At 32.9% G+C, this 15,706-nt stretch overlaps 1 protein-coding gene across 3 annotated transcripts in view; it reads right to left on the reverse strand.

Annotated features, from left to right (window-relative positions):
* The window catches only part of LOC127730629 (uncharacterized), a 72,047-nt gene that overhangs the window by 20,957 nt on the left and 35,384 nt on the right, over positions 1 to 15,706 (reverse strand). The window contains exon 1 of one of the 3 annotated variants that reach the window (XM_052239128.1): positions 8,703 to 8,764. The exons of the other annotated variants lie outside the window; for them this stretch is intronic. The gene's annotated coding sequence lies outside the window, so the exon portion shown is untranslated. Of the gene's footprint in view, positions 1 to 8,702; positions 8,765 to 15,706 lie in introns of those variants that run through there. 3 annotated transcript variants of the gene reach the window in all.

Raw genomic sequence — 15,706 nt, forward strand, 5'->3', positions numbered from 1 at the left:
ACAAGCATAAGGATCCATGTGCTTATTTTTCCATAAGTTTTTGTGTATTATTGGTATTTACTGAAAAAGATGCTATTTAAGAAAATGTAGTTATCTAAATTTAAAAAATTTGTAAGGGATCCTGGAACCCAGTGTCTCGCCTACTTTTGCTGTTAGTCGCAGGCTCAACAAAAATGGGGAAAAAATTATTAAAAATTTTCCTCTAGATACTATCTTTTGATCATGTTGATTGTAAGAAGCTTCTATCCAAGTTTGGTAAAAATCCAGGATGGTTTATTAATCTAATCAGGGGTTCAAATTAGCGGTGGTCCGAGGTCCGTGACCTTCCACTATTGCAATCGGACTTTCGTTTTGGTTACTAGTTATGCCGACGGACCTTCGATTTGAAAGAAAATAAAAATTAACTTTGCCGACCTTTTTCACCACCAGTATCGTCATTTCAAAGCCATATTATTATTGAAATTAAGATAATAAAATGTTTCATTCCTGACCTTGCCGACCATACACAAGGTTATAAGTAGTTGCGATAGGTCACTTCAAGACAAATCATTTATACATTTTCGAACAAAATGAGTCTGTTTCTCATTGGTGTCACGTCTTCGAGGGAAAGCCTGAAGATGATAATCGGTGGGCTTCAACGTCTTCCTTCATTGTCCTTGGGAACAAAACAAAAGTAGGTACGGAAAGTGATTTTTTTTAAATCAACTGATCTAAGAAAACTTACCTCATGTTAAAGGCACTGTGAAGACATTTTCAAAACAGTTTCACTTTTATCAATACACATAATAACAACGAAGAAATAGCAAATTTTCAAAATGGTAATTTCTATACGACCGCAAAAAAAATTTTGTGGTCGTATATTGGTATGACGTTGGCGTCGTCGTCGTCCGAAGACACATTAGTTTTCGCACTCTAACTTTAGTTTAAGTGAATGGATCTCAATGAAATTTTACCATAAGGTTCAATACCACAAAAGGAAGGTGGGGGTTATGGTACCAACAGTTAAGGAATTAGGGGCCAAAAATAAGCATTTTTGTAACTTCCAGACATAACTTGTGTGTAAGTGTATGGATCTCTCTGACATTGTACCACAAGGTTCCATATCACAAAGGGAATGCTGGGATTGATTTTGGGGGTAATTGCCTCCAAATTTTAGGAATTAGGGGCCAAAAAGGGGCAATAAACAAGCATTTTTCTTGTTTCATGACAATAACTTGTGTGTAAGTGTATGGATCTCTCTGACATAGTATCACTAGTTCCATAACACAAAGGGAATGCTGTGATTGAGTTTGAGAGTACTTGCCTCCAAATTTTAGGAATTAGGGGCCAAAAAGGGGCAAAAAACAAGCATTTTTCTAGTTTCATGACAATAACTTGTGTGTAAGTGTATGGATCTTTATGAAATTGTACAACAAGGTTCCATATCACAAAGGGAAAGCTGGAATTGAGTTTGGGGGTAATTGCCTCCAAATTTTAGGAATTAGGGGCCAAAAAGAAGCATTTTTCTAGTTTCATGACAATAACTTGTGTGTAAGTGTATGGATCTTTATGAAATTGTACAACAAGGTTCCATATCACAAAGGGAAAGCTGGAATTGAGTTTGGGGGTAATTGCCAAAAAAGTTTAGGAATAAGGGGCCAAAAAGGGGCCAAAAATAAGCATTTTTCTAGTTTCCAGACAATAACTTGTGTTCAAGTGTATGGATCTCTCTGAAATTTTACTGCAAGGTACAATACCACAAAGGGAAGGCTGGGATTGATTTTGGGGGTAATTCCCTCAAAATTTTAGTAATTAGGGGCCATAAAAGGGCAAAAAAACAAGCATTTTTCTAGTTTCAGGACAATAACTTGTGTGTAAGTGTATGGATCTTTATGAAATTGTACTGCAAGGTTCCATATCACAAAGGGAAAGCTGGGTTTGAGTTTGGGGGTAATTGCCCTAAACGTTTAGGAATTTGGGGCCAAAAAGGGGTTAAAAAACAAGCATTTTTCTAGTTTCCAGACAATAACTTGAGTTCAAGTGTATGGATCTCTCTGAAATTGTACTGCAAGGTACCATACCACAAAGGGAAGGCTGGGATTGAGTTTGGGGTGATGAATCATTAGAGGGTTCAAAAAATTTAGGCGGGGATTTTTTTTTCCTTTTTTTTCTTTAAAATTTTCCATATTAAATTGGTTATTTCTGATTTATATATAAAAGCAAATAATAATGATATGGTTTGAATAGGTAAATTAAAAATTTTTAAGTTCTTAGACCACTTTCATTCTGTGTCAGAAACCTATGCTGTGTCAAATATTTAATTACAATCCAAATTCGGTGCTGTATCAAGCTTGAATGTTGTGTCCATACTTGCCCCAACTGTTCAGGGTTCGACCTCTGCGGTCGTATCAAGCTGCGCCCCAGCGGAGCATTTTATTTACTATTCTAGAAAAACTATTTCCTCTCTTTAAACATGTTAAAAAATAATAAAATACATTTTTTTAATCATTTGGGTTATAGTTTTGTTTATATTGCTTCTTATACATCTTGTTAGTCAATTTCAATCCTCCATGTTAAGTTTTTTGGTCAAAATAGAAGCATAAAGCATGAAAATGTCAACCACTCTCATGAAATTCTATTGTCCAAAGTCACATAACATGATGATACCTTTATATACATGTATTCCTTTCTTCAGAACATCAGTTGGTATATTGAAAATGAAAAGTAAAACTTTATAAACATTTGAATGTAAAGAAACAAAATTTAAATATGAATATTACTCTTTATATACAAATGTATATGTGTGTATTTGTGTACCATGAGAGACGAGAAAAGTTTTGAAGTATGTCATCTGTCTTTGTATAGTCATGATAGTTTTAGAATGTTCCTTTTCATTAACATTCTATTTAATGAAATATTCTTATTCTTATATAGCATGTATAGTGAATGCTTATGGTCTAAAATACCTGTTGCACTGAAAAACAATGAAAATAAATATAACATTATTTTTATTTGAGAAATTACAAACAAAATAATTATGTCAGATAACTGTAAATACTTGTATGAATGTATAAAAGTAAAGTAAATTCATATCTGTATATCAGTTACAATATTTATACAGTGAAATCTGTAAACCAATCTCATTCGTGACTAAAGTTCAAAATGCATTGAATCTGAGATGAAGGGACTTGGTTTCCGGTTTATTCAGGGTTTGGTTTAGACAAATTTCACTGTATCAAGCATTAGTTGTTAGTATGACTTGCAACTTCCCAGATATAATGTAATTATTATTTCAGGATATATATTAAATTGCATGGTGTTCGCTAGTGTTTTTTTTTTTCTCTACATGAAATTACTTCAATACTGATCAATACAGAAAGTGGTAAGCTCCAAGGTAAAACTTGATTAGTTCATGTATTCCTATGCATGACCATATTAAAAAATTGCACTTCCTGTGCAACTACATGCAAAACGAATCTTGAACAGAACTTCGAACATGGTTTGAGACCTACCATCTCTGGTATTATCTCAAGTTTTTTGGCTCGATAATCCTCTAACAGTCTGTATGTATAGATAGCTGAAGTGTCCGTTACGTTCCCTTATTTAATTATACAATTGTATTTAAAACATATATGTGGGGGAAATTTCAACAACTCAGTTAATGTGATCACACACACACACACACAAAAATATGTATACAAAAAATAATATCTTTAGAGTTTACTGTTAAATACAGTCTGAAAAATAGGGTCATATTAATATTATTTTGAAAGTCATATCAATTATTCTAAGACAAATAGTATTTGTATAATAATTAATATAACTTTCAACTTCGAAAGCGGCAGTCAGGGAAAGGGGGTAGGGGAGTCTTCTTGTATCAATATGGGATGGAAGACAGGGGAGAATTGATGACAAGGGAATGAATTCCATGTTGGTTCTTTTTCTAAAACCTTAACTGTGAATAGCAGACAAAGTGAACTGCCGCTACTGTGTATGCTTTTAGTTGAACATGTTGAAAATACATTTATTGATTGTTGTTAAACCACATTATTCCGTATCCTTACTATCTTGTGTGCAATGGCAAGTGGTTAAACTATCTTTAAATCGCAATAAACTGGCTGTATAATGCAACAAAAAAAAACCTATCACACTGATTTCCAATCAAAACTAAACCAAAAGTTGTCCATGCAAGGGAAATAACTATGTATACACAAAAAGGAGGGTTATTTATAAAAATTAATTTTGATATGAACACAGCTATCTAGATTTATTTATTGGACCTAATTATTTAATTAATATATTAAACTTAATAAAAAAGTACATTTTATGGCTGTATAACGTTCCCTTGTATTTTTTTGAAACGAATGTAACTTTCAAACCCTTGTTTGTACCTCAAATATTTCATCGTATTCCCGAAAATTATAATATACAGAATCATGAATATTCATATAATATTTATAAAAAGCAAGCAGAACCTTCTGAGACTTAACAAGTTAATAGAAGGCCGTAATCGGAGGTCACCCAAAGATTTTATTTTTACACACATCTGGGAACAATTATTTAGGGTAATTTGGAGTTATCTCCCATTGGTTTGCCATACCTAACAAAAGAAATCAAATGAAGATCTCACTAAAGACCAAAAATACAATCGTGAAAACAGGAACGGAAATTTAAGCTCAACTGAAAATCGATCGACCGTGGCTATATGATGATCGAATCAACTGGTCTAATGTTGTTTATATACTGCCAGAAATTCCCTACCCATTCAAAAAAAGAAAGTTCACTAGTAAGGGGAACACAAAATCTTAAAGTAGACCCAATAAACACGAAGTGATACCCCAGCATTTATTTTGTTTAAAGCAGTGGATCGATGAAAATGACCCAAATTTTAAGTCTAAAGATTTATTGTCAGACACTAATGTATTCACAAGCAGCAATGTAAGCCTGATCAGTTAAATAGATATAAGGTTTTCTTCAACACTGCATAGTGTTGCAAAAAAAGGGAAACCCTTCAGTGACTACGAATTTATTCTTGAAATCCAGAGCAAAAATGGTGTTGATGTTGCCACTTTTACATCAATAACAGATTATGGTATAATTGTCAATGATTGAGACAACACACACACGCACAGTAACACCCTTCCCACCTCAAAAAAAAATAGATTGTTGGAATTTATAATATATACAAGACAATTACATTTATTGTTATAAATGTAATACCACAGCGACACTGATAGTTTGGTCTATATGGTTGCATGTCAATATATTATTTGTAAACTTGTCAAATACAAATGTATGATGAAACAAGCTAACCTAGCACCAACCGGGGTGGTCCAAGAAGGGAGGCAGTCCAGTCATCCTTTACAGGAATTTACTCTTTTTTAATTTAGGGTTATTTTTGTCAAGTTGCCTCCGGGGTCCTCCACTTCGGCCCAAAATGTAGTGTTTTTTTATTGACCCTTTTTCTCCGATTAATGAAGGATTGCAGTTTCCATGCAGAAGTTTGAGGGAAAGTGAAGCATGATACCGACAGGAGGGTTCAAAATAATAATCTATTAATATGTCAAAACAAGTGCAACTAAAGAAAAACCTCAACACCACATAGAACTAAAGCAAGGACGACACAAACTCCATAAAAAAAACAGGCATAAGATCAGGTGTTCCGGAAGAGAGCATCTTCTGCCATACATGTATCACCCGTCGTGATGTCCAAATTATCAAAGCTAGTATTGAGTACATTCGGGGTACAATGTCGCATCTGGGAAACAGAAATCTTGATGTCCTATGGTAACACCTCAACAATGAGAAAATATATTATTTAATTTTAAGGTAAACTTTTATTGTTGAAGTAACTAGGAGTTGGAAAAAAAACCCTGTTTTCAAGACTAAAGCCTGGTTGTCACTATCAAAGTTAACTTGGTCATAGTTTTCTTTGACCAGGTAAACAAAGTCCAAGTCAACTACTATCACTATCAATTTTTTTCATCAAAAACATGGTCTAAGAAAACTTTTGTCCAAGTCATAGGTTGTCACTATCAAATTTTTTTTATTTATCAAAAACTTGGTCAAAGAAAAAGCTGCACTGTGATTGGATATTTCCCGTCAAAGTACATCTTAGTTTTAAGAAAAAGGATGAGATGTCCATCAAAGATTTTGATCAAACTTTTCTTTGATGGTTGTCATTATGAAAAAATCTATCAAAAACTTGAACAAAACTTTGATAGTGACAACCGGGCTTAAAACAGATATTGAAAATTTGAATATGTTTCAAACATTTAACTTTTTTTTCTCCGCAGGCAAAAATTAACAAGAATTTCAAATATTGAAATATTTCTATTCTAGCTATGTTGTCGATATATATAAAGTATGTCTTTGCTTTAATATTACGAATCGCCACTTCTGAATATTGGTACGAAGTATTGGTTTGCATAGCGACCTCATAATTAATTTCAGGAGTAAGTTTGATTAAAAAAAATGTGTATTGATTTGACAAACAAATGTTTGAACTCTGATGAATAGCTCCATTCAACGTTGAATGCCGACACTGAATCCACGTCCAAATTTTTACATTATTAAGAATGTCATATAATACCATTTTTCGACGAAAGCTCATTATTGAATACCGACATAGGTTCAACATCGACAAAAAGACAGAATGGCTACCTTAATTAAAAAAAAAAAACATTCAGTCAATGTTAAAGTTTTTACGTCATCCCGAATTTCATATAGTATTAATTGTCGCTTAAATTTCAACATTTAATGTAAATGCGAATACGTAGCTCTTCGGGTTGCCCTTTTATAATCGGACTTCACCAAAATGAATGGGGAATGTGTCCATAAGACACAGATAATGCCTCCGCTTGCATATGACGTTATAAAGGCACATAACTCAGGAACAGTTCAAGTGACTCTACCCAAATTTGTACTTGATCTGTGTTTTGTGGTAATAAGCATTGTGTATAAGTTTCATAAAATTTGGTTGAGGAAAACTTGTTAGAGTACGGAAACGAAAAATTCAGCCATTTTTTCATTTGTAAAGGGGCATAACTCTAGAACAGTAAAAGTAACGCCACCAAAATTCAAGCTTGATCTGTGTTATGAAGTAATAAGCATTGTGTATAAGTTTCATAACGTTTGGTTGAGGCAAACTAAAGTTAGAAAAACGGAAACCAAAAATTCAGCAATTTTTATTTTTCCATTTGTTAAGGGACATAAATCTAGAACCGTAAAAGTAACGCCACCAGAATTCAAAATTGATCTGTGTTATGTGGTAATAAGTATTGTGTATAAGATTCATAACATTTAGTTGAGGCAAACTAAAGTTAGAGAACGGAAACCAATTTTGGGATGATGGACGGAAGTACAGAGGGACAAGGGTAGAACTTAATGCCCCCTCCACTACGGTGAGTGCGATTATGAAACAGCGACCTTAGTTAGGACAGCTTCGTATAGGCAGCTACATTGAATGTTAACATTTCTTCAACATTACAGCCGTCACGAGATGCAAGTATATCAAATTGAAATAAAATATAGTTCTAAGTGAACCAAGAGCTTTATAATTCCATGACAGTCAGTTTTAAAGGTGCACACCAGAACGTCTGGAGTAAACCACCGACCTTTGGCGAGTTACTGACAAACTCTGATATTTTTTTATATCATTCCTTTAAATCTATGACACCACTAAGCCATTTGTCAGTTCCCTTATATCTTGCTAATTGAAAGATACATGCAGAATACCGATAGGAGGAATAAATATTCTGTAATTCTGTAATATATTGGATCATTTCTGGCTCTGACCGATGTACACTATCTAGCCCGGTTTTCAACACCAAATTTTTTATCTAATTAATGTCAAATAGCGTAACAGGGGACTTTCCAATGAATGTTAACAATTCTGTATCATGAGCATGATGAGGCGACTTCTAAAATGAAAAAATGTAATAAGCTAGAAAAGAGAGACTAAAAAAATAATAAACGTGATACGGGAATATGACAAAACAATAAATGGGATCTGGGATCAGACCCCCCCCCCTAAAATGAGACCCCCGTTAGACTTAGGTCTTTATGTTCATGATGTTGGTCAGCAAATTGTCAAAAAATATCATAAGGACCCAAGAGCTACGGTTCCATCAGGAGGATATAGATGACTTATGAATTTGTGCACTTTTCCGTAAATTTCCTATGACACAATGCTCATATTTTTACGTCATAATAAGATCCAATTGTTCAATGACACTGATTGACCCCGGGTTAAACAGTGTAACTCTTTCATAAAATACAACTTGAGATTGGTATATTTGGATTAATCGCTACGGGCGATATGACAGATGCGCTGTATAAGACTGCCAATAGGACGTTTCATCGTATCATATCAAGATATCAAGATCAGGAAACTGCATATATACAGAACCTGTCGAATAAGCATTCATTTTTTTGTATAAAATAAAGTGTCAGTGATAAAGTGGGGACAAAACTTCTGATGACAACCCGGTCCCCCTTTAAAATCGACAGCATAAGCGCCATAATTTTAAGTAATGACTTAACCATGCAACCATAGGCACTTGTTTCTATCCATGCTATTAAATGGGAAGATCGACTATCCATATCATATGTATAATTTACATATTACATATGGATAGTCGACCTTTCCATGGATAGAAACAAGTGTTTGTGCATGTAACCAGATATGGTAGATTGTAGTGATAAATCTATTCCGCACTTACAATATTTATGTGGTCAATTCTGAAAATTCAAATTCCTCTTACTTCTGTTATCTGTGTAAATTGACTAAATTCTTAACAATTGACGGGAGACTTTCCGGATTTTCGGATTCCAAAATATACTCCAACACTGACTAAGTCTTACTAAACTTCTAACTTTATAACTACTACATTTGAATGGTTTGGAGAATAGACGATGAGACAGACGTCAAAATGCTTTCATGTCGATCCGGCCCATATTTAAAGTCGATCCGGCCCCAATAAAAATATATTTATAAGGAATAAAAATAAAGATATATATTAATTGTAATTCATAAATGTTATAGAATTTTATTATAATGTAAAAGGTGTACTGCAGTACGGTAAAAAAAAGGCCTTTGACAAATATTGTCTTTACATGAGTATAAAACAACTAGGTTGATTATGTTTTCATTACAAGTTTTCAAAATTATTGGGTATAATTTTATTAAAAACGTATATAACAGAATTTAGGACAATCAAAAGACATCAACATTAATCAGCAGTAATTAGCATTTTCTTTCAACTGACTGTGATCTTTACAAGTCTTTCATCCTGTGTAATAACAAATAGTTACATTCACAATGGTACTAGACGATCTCGAAGCTGATACATACAAACTTTGTTCTTAAAATTTCTCAAATTGAGAAACGTTGTTTGATTTGCCGAATCCTTTCTGAAAATGTATTCAGTGTAATTGTTTGTTTATTATCTTGCAATAAAGAATAATGGATACTCATATAACTTGTTTTTATTTTATCTACACACAACTATTCAAAATATTGTCAACTTTAAAAAAATATATTGACTACATTCGATATTACAAAAAAAAAAAACAAGTGTTGTAGAAGCCTCTGATGTTACCTGAAAAAAAATACCGGCAAATAATTATTATAAGATATATCACCAAACAAAAGATCAAACTATAAAGGCCTTGTTGATTACGTAACTTTAATCAATCAGGATTTGATTGAATTAAGTGATTACAAGTTGCATTACCGGTGTCATCCTGGTTTGCCCACTTTTAACTACATGCATATGTAAACATAGGGGGGATTGTTGTTTTAACAATTATAGTTTATTTCTGAATTATAGTCATATTTTTTGCCTATTATTTTACCTGTAAAATTTTATGAAAGATATTATATTCTGCTATTAAAGCAAGGAAAATGTGCAAAATATTTTATATTTGATATAATTTTTAGCAGGAAAATATATTGAATTTGACAAAAAAAAATATCTAAAAATGTGTAAAAAAATGTGAATTAAATTTTAGCATTTGTCAACAAATAGTTTTAATTATTGGTACATTCTGAAATTTTTTTAAAGTAAAATAATGAAACTAAGAAAAGATAAGAATAAATGTCATTTGAATTTCTTTTTATTTATTCAACTTATTCTTTTTTTAAATTTTGATAAATACACTGTTCTGAAATTTAATATAAAAAATATCCTATCAATTCTAACAAATAGAATATAAAATGCAACTGTTCAGTAGCCAAGCTTTGTATATGACACCATTTGAACAGTATTAACTCTTATAATTTCCACCCCACCTAGTTGAGGATGTTTGGCTAACAACTTTAGAATACATAGTTGAAGCTGACAACATACCCGTAACAACATCATTTACTGATTACGTGACAGAGTTCTGGGTTGAAGAATACCACTTTCTATGAGAGGAGAGAGGTTACGAAAGCAAGATGGAGACGGATAAAAATCGCTCCTCAGATAAGTTATATTTGTAATTGGAATTTCTTGAGATAATTTAGTAACTTCTGAATATAACATTTATGAGTTTGATGTGGGACTATCCGCCCAAAGTAAGCTTTGCTTAGCTTAAGGATTTATTAGTGTTTTTGAACTTATTAGCTCATTAGGTAAAACCCCGAGAGACTTTTTATTTTTTTCAACTATTTACCTGCGCCCGGGGCATTTGTTATGACAGATGAATTATACTGAAACTTCAACGTTTAATTTCTGAGGCTCTACACGAGTGGGTGAAATGTAATCTCAAAATTCAACCAATACATCTGATATACTAAATCAGAGTAGAGATGTTCTATACGGTGAACAAAATAAAACTGTTTCATTAGAAAATCTATACCAATTAATGCTTGATATGAACAGTAGACTGACATCAATTGAAAAAGGAATGAAACAAGTCAACCAAATAAATCGGACATTAACAAACCTAGTTTCGGAATTGCATTAAGTGAAGAGTACAGTTTCTAAAATAGACAAAGATGTTAAAAGCCTTAATAATAGGTGTGATAAACAAGAAACTGAAATAAATAAAGTTATAACAGACAATTTTAACTTAAATAAAGATCTTACACAGGTAAATAAAACGTATGCAGAAACTGATAAGAATCTACAAGGCATAAGTGACTTTATGGATGATTTTAAGCTGAAACATGAACAAAATGCCAAAGATGTGAAATACGTTAAAACAACAGTAACCCAAGTAAAAAACGATTTAAATGATCAAGCAATCGAACATAGACATGAAATTAAATCAACACTTGGTGACATCAGAGAGGAAAACGAAGAGCTAAAAGACACAGTATTAGATTTACAATGTAGATCAATGAAGAACAATCTAGTTTTCACAGGTCTACATGAAATTCAAGAAGAAGACACAGAAGATGTAATACGAAAATTCATGTTAAACGAACTTCGTATCACACACAGGGTGGAAATCGGTAATGTCCATAGATTCGGGCACGGAGCTATGCCTGGTAGGAGAGGACGACCAAGACCGATCGTAGCACGATTTATCTTTTACAAAGATCTTGCCAGAGTATTGTCAAACACATACCGACTGAAAGGAAAACCATATGGAGTAAACCAACAATTCCCTGATGCCATCGAACAGGCAAGGAAAAGTCTGTACCCGATAATGAAACAGAAGCGAGCTGAGGGTAGTCACGTAAGACTAGTGCGGGACATTCTGTACGTTGATGGACAAATGTATACTCCACAAACAGCAGAGGATTCCCATGCAGTACCGGCACCGAATAGTCCGATTAACTTTGCTACCACAGAACAACGGCAGACAAGCAAGAGACGTCGCACTTCTTCAACGCCCAAAGGTTACTAGGATCATCACGGAGAGACAATAAAAAATGGACAAAAAAACGAAATAAACGAAATTATATGTAATGTGTTATCATTAAACTGTTGTGGTCTAAAAAATAGGATGCAATATCCGGAATTTGTTGAACTTATTCATAAACATGATTTTATTTGTTTATCTGAATCAAAAACAGATGACTTTGATATAATAGATATACCAGGTTATAAATTTATTATGCAAAATAGAAAAACTAAGTCAAAAGTAAAATCTGGTGGCATAGCTTTTGGTTATAAAGAAAAATATGAAAAACAAGTACATCTTATTGAAACAGAAAGTAGATTGGTGCTTTGGTTAAAAATATCTTCAGAAATTTTTGGTACTGAGGAAGATGTTTTAATTGGTTGTATTTATATTCCGCCCGAAAACTCTATATATAAAACTCAAGATGCTATTAACGAGCTTGATCAGGAATCTCTAAACTTTTCTCTGAATTATAAATATATCCTGCTCACCGGTGATTTTAACAGTAGAACCAGTACTGATTCAGATTTTTTTGAGATTTCAGAGAGTCATCATGATAATTCCGATAGTGTTGTTGTAGATTATGCTAGTTGTTTAAACCAGTTTAACATGTTACGTAAGAGATGTAGTAAAGATGTATCAAAAAATTCATATGGTAACCATTTACTTGATATGTGTAAAAATAATAATTTATTTATATTGAATGGTACAGTAAATGGCGATAAAGAAGGCATGTTTACTTGCAGACAGTCAAGTGTTGTCGATTATTTTATTTGTACATATCCATTGTTATACTGTATTAATGAAATGCTTGTTCATGAATTTTCGTCATTATATTCTGATGTACACTCGCCTTTATCGTTGACTATGTCGTTTAAACAAACTTGCACTGTAGATAAAAATATATACGTAAAAACATGTGCTGATCAAAATGTAAAAAAGATAAATAAATGGGATACTGAAAAAGAAAACGAATTCGTTGAGAGCATTGACAGAAATAAATTAAGCGAATTAGAATCAGAGTTGAACATGCTAGAAACTAGCATACTAGCTAAAGAAAACATAAATAAAGTCGTTGAACAGGTGAACTCTATTATTCTAGAATCAGCAGAATAAGTTTTGGGATCTCATAACAAGGGGGGAAACACATACTACGATAAAAAGGTACACAAGCCTTGGTTTAACAAAGAATGCTGGGAAACAAGAAAATGTTTCCGTATCGCAAAAAGAAGATATAAATCTATTAAGACGGAAAATAATCGAAAACAAATGAAAAAATCAGAGAGAGATTATAAGAGACAACTAGATAAATCCATAAAGAAACATAAAAAAGAAATCCGACAGAAGATGAACACACTAAAAAAACAGCAACGCAAAAGAATTTTGGAAGATCTTGAATACAAACAGGGGGGTTAAACCAGCTAATATTTCTGTTGATGTTCTTTACGAATTTTTTAAGAGTCTTAATTCTTCAAGTTCTGAAGATGAAAACATACCTATTTCAGAAGAATTGCAAGAATTGAATGAAATAATTAACAGTAGTATTACTGAGGTAGAAATTTTTACATGTATAAAAAAACTGAAAAATGGAAAAGCATGTGGTGATGATTTAATTATAAATGAATATATAAAGTCTACATGTAATATTTTTATGCCTGTTTATGTTAAACTTTTTAATGTTATATTTAGTTCGGGAAATGGACCAGAATCTTGGCTTATTGGAAATATTATACCTTTTTATAAGAATAAAGGAGATCAGTGTGATCCACAAAATTATAGACCTATCACTATTTTAAGCTGCTTGGGTAAACTTTTCACTTCAGTACTCAATCTTTACCCGCAAAAAAGAAATTATTGATACTTCCGAGACTAATGCCGAAAAGTTTTTCCGGATAGGGACCCGATTTCATACGGAATGCCGGTAACAATATCATTTTTGTCGAGCCTGCGACATTTACGTCGCGAAAGCGATACATAGCGATCCTAGATTCCGTTGTCGGCGTCGGCGGTGATATTTAGGTTCAGTCTGTAATTAATTTTTTTTAGACATCAATTACTTTGTCAAACCATAGATATATTTTATCTATGGTCAAACCATGAAAGTATTATATTGACAGGAACTACAACGATTAATTAGCACTTATTTATAACCCGGGTAGCACTGTAGTAAAGATATGGAAACTGTCTTATTAGTATGCTGTCGTTAATTTCTTTTGTGACTATCTGCGATGCCGCGGTCATAAATTGACCAGAGATACTTCTTATCAGTCATGTGGTTTTTATCATCCAGACAGATTAACATCAATACCTGTCGGAAAACACCTTTACTTATTTCAATCGCGTAGGTTGACATTTATTCATGAACAACTTATTTAAACAAATCGACTGATGCATAAAAAATGAAAATCGGCCCAGAATAAATTATTCTACAACGATTCAAAATAGTGAGTGACATTATTTTATTTCTTCAGGGGTAAGTTAAAACTGTCAAAAGGGTGTGTTCCGGTTACCGCCAGCTCACGAAACTTTTCTTATTAAATATACTAGAACACACCCGCGGAATCGCGGGCATTCAGAGCGTTGTTGATGGTATGTAAACTGTTGTAGGATGAATTTTTGTATAACAAGATTTTATGACTGGAGTATTTCAGGAAAGTTATCAAAAGTCAAAGGTACTTGGGGACAGTACAATTTTTTTAGCCTTCTCCGTTTTTTCCAATTTCCGTTATTTTTTTGTTGTTTTCTGTTAATTTCAATCATATTACAGTAGCGTTTTTTTCTGTACACTATGAACATACATAATATTATAACAACTATAATACAGTTTATTTGGTATTTATTATCAATCCATGGAATTAAACTTGGAATTGATAGCAAATACACTGTATTTATATAGTATACATGTATGTTTGTTCATAGTATACAGAAAAACGCGATAATATTGTCCTGTCCCCCTTCTACCTATGAAAATAATGTGTAAGTTAAGTCCTAAACGGAAGTTTTATCTATGACTTAAAAGTCAGTCCGAGGACGGAAACAATATCCGGACGTCTTTATTTTCGTTTTTCTCCCAAAAAAACCCAAACGAAATATTAATAAGCGAGGATGACAAATGCGACTATGCATGGTACCTATAGGACATAAAAGCACGATGATTGATTTAATGTGGAAGGAAGAGAAGCGACACACAAAATGAGGTCTTCTCATTTAATAGTATCGATACACTGTGACGACCCGATTAATGTATATAGCAACGGACCTGGATTACCCTGGAAAGTAGAAATTTTCAGTTTTAAAAACGAAAATTAATCGATCAAGGACTTAATATCACAGAAATTATACATAACAAATATGGTTAAAAAAAAAAAGACGCATCTCGTTATTTATAAAAAAAACCCGACATATATATATACAGAGACATATAATATATTATATATATGTATTATATGTCTCTGATATATATAAGCGGGTTTAAATTTTTTGACATTTGTGAAATTCAAAACTGCTAAAATATTCGTATTTGAACGAATTTTATCCGATAATATGCAGCCGGTGTCAGTATTTCTATTTGTCATTTAAGAATGTGCCAATCATCGGTCTCTATAAACACCGCAAAGGACCTCCTTTGTGCACAAAGGACCACAAAGGAGTATGATAAGTGCACAAAGGACCTGACATTGTTTATTAAATGGGGGGAAAGGCATTTCTCACGAAAAGGCAAACTTGGTAGCGACGATGAAGGTGGTTTGACAGTTGCATTAGACAGCGTTTTTTCAAAGCCGGACAGATTACTCTGCACAAAGCACATAAAAGACAACGTGACAGATTACATAAAAAACAAGCTGCCTCTAACATCTAATCAAAGATCGCAGATTATGTCCGACATTTT

This window comes from Mytilus californianus, unplaced genomic scaffold, assembly GCF_021869535.1.
Source record: "Mytilus californianus isolate M0D057914Y unplaced genomic scaffold, xbMytCali1.0.p SCAF_2, whole genome shotgun sequence".
NCBI classification, from domain to species: Eukaryota; Metazoa; Mollusca; class Bivalvia; order Mytilida; family Mytilidae; genus Mytilus; species Mytilus californianus.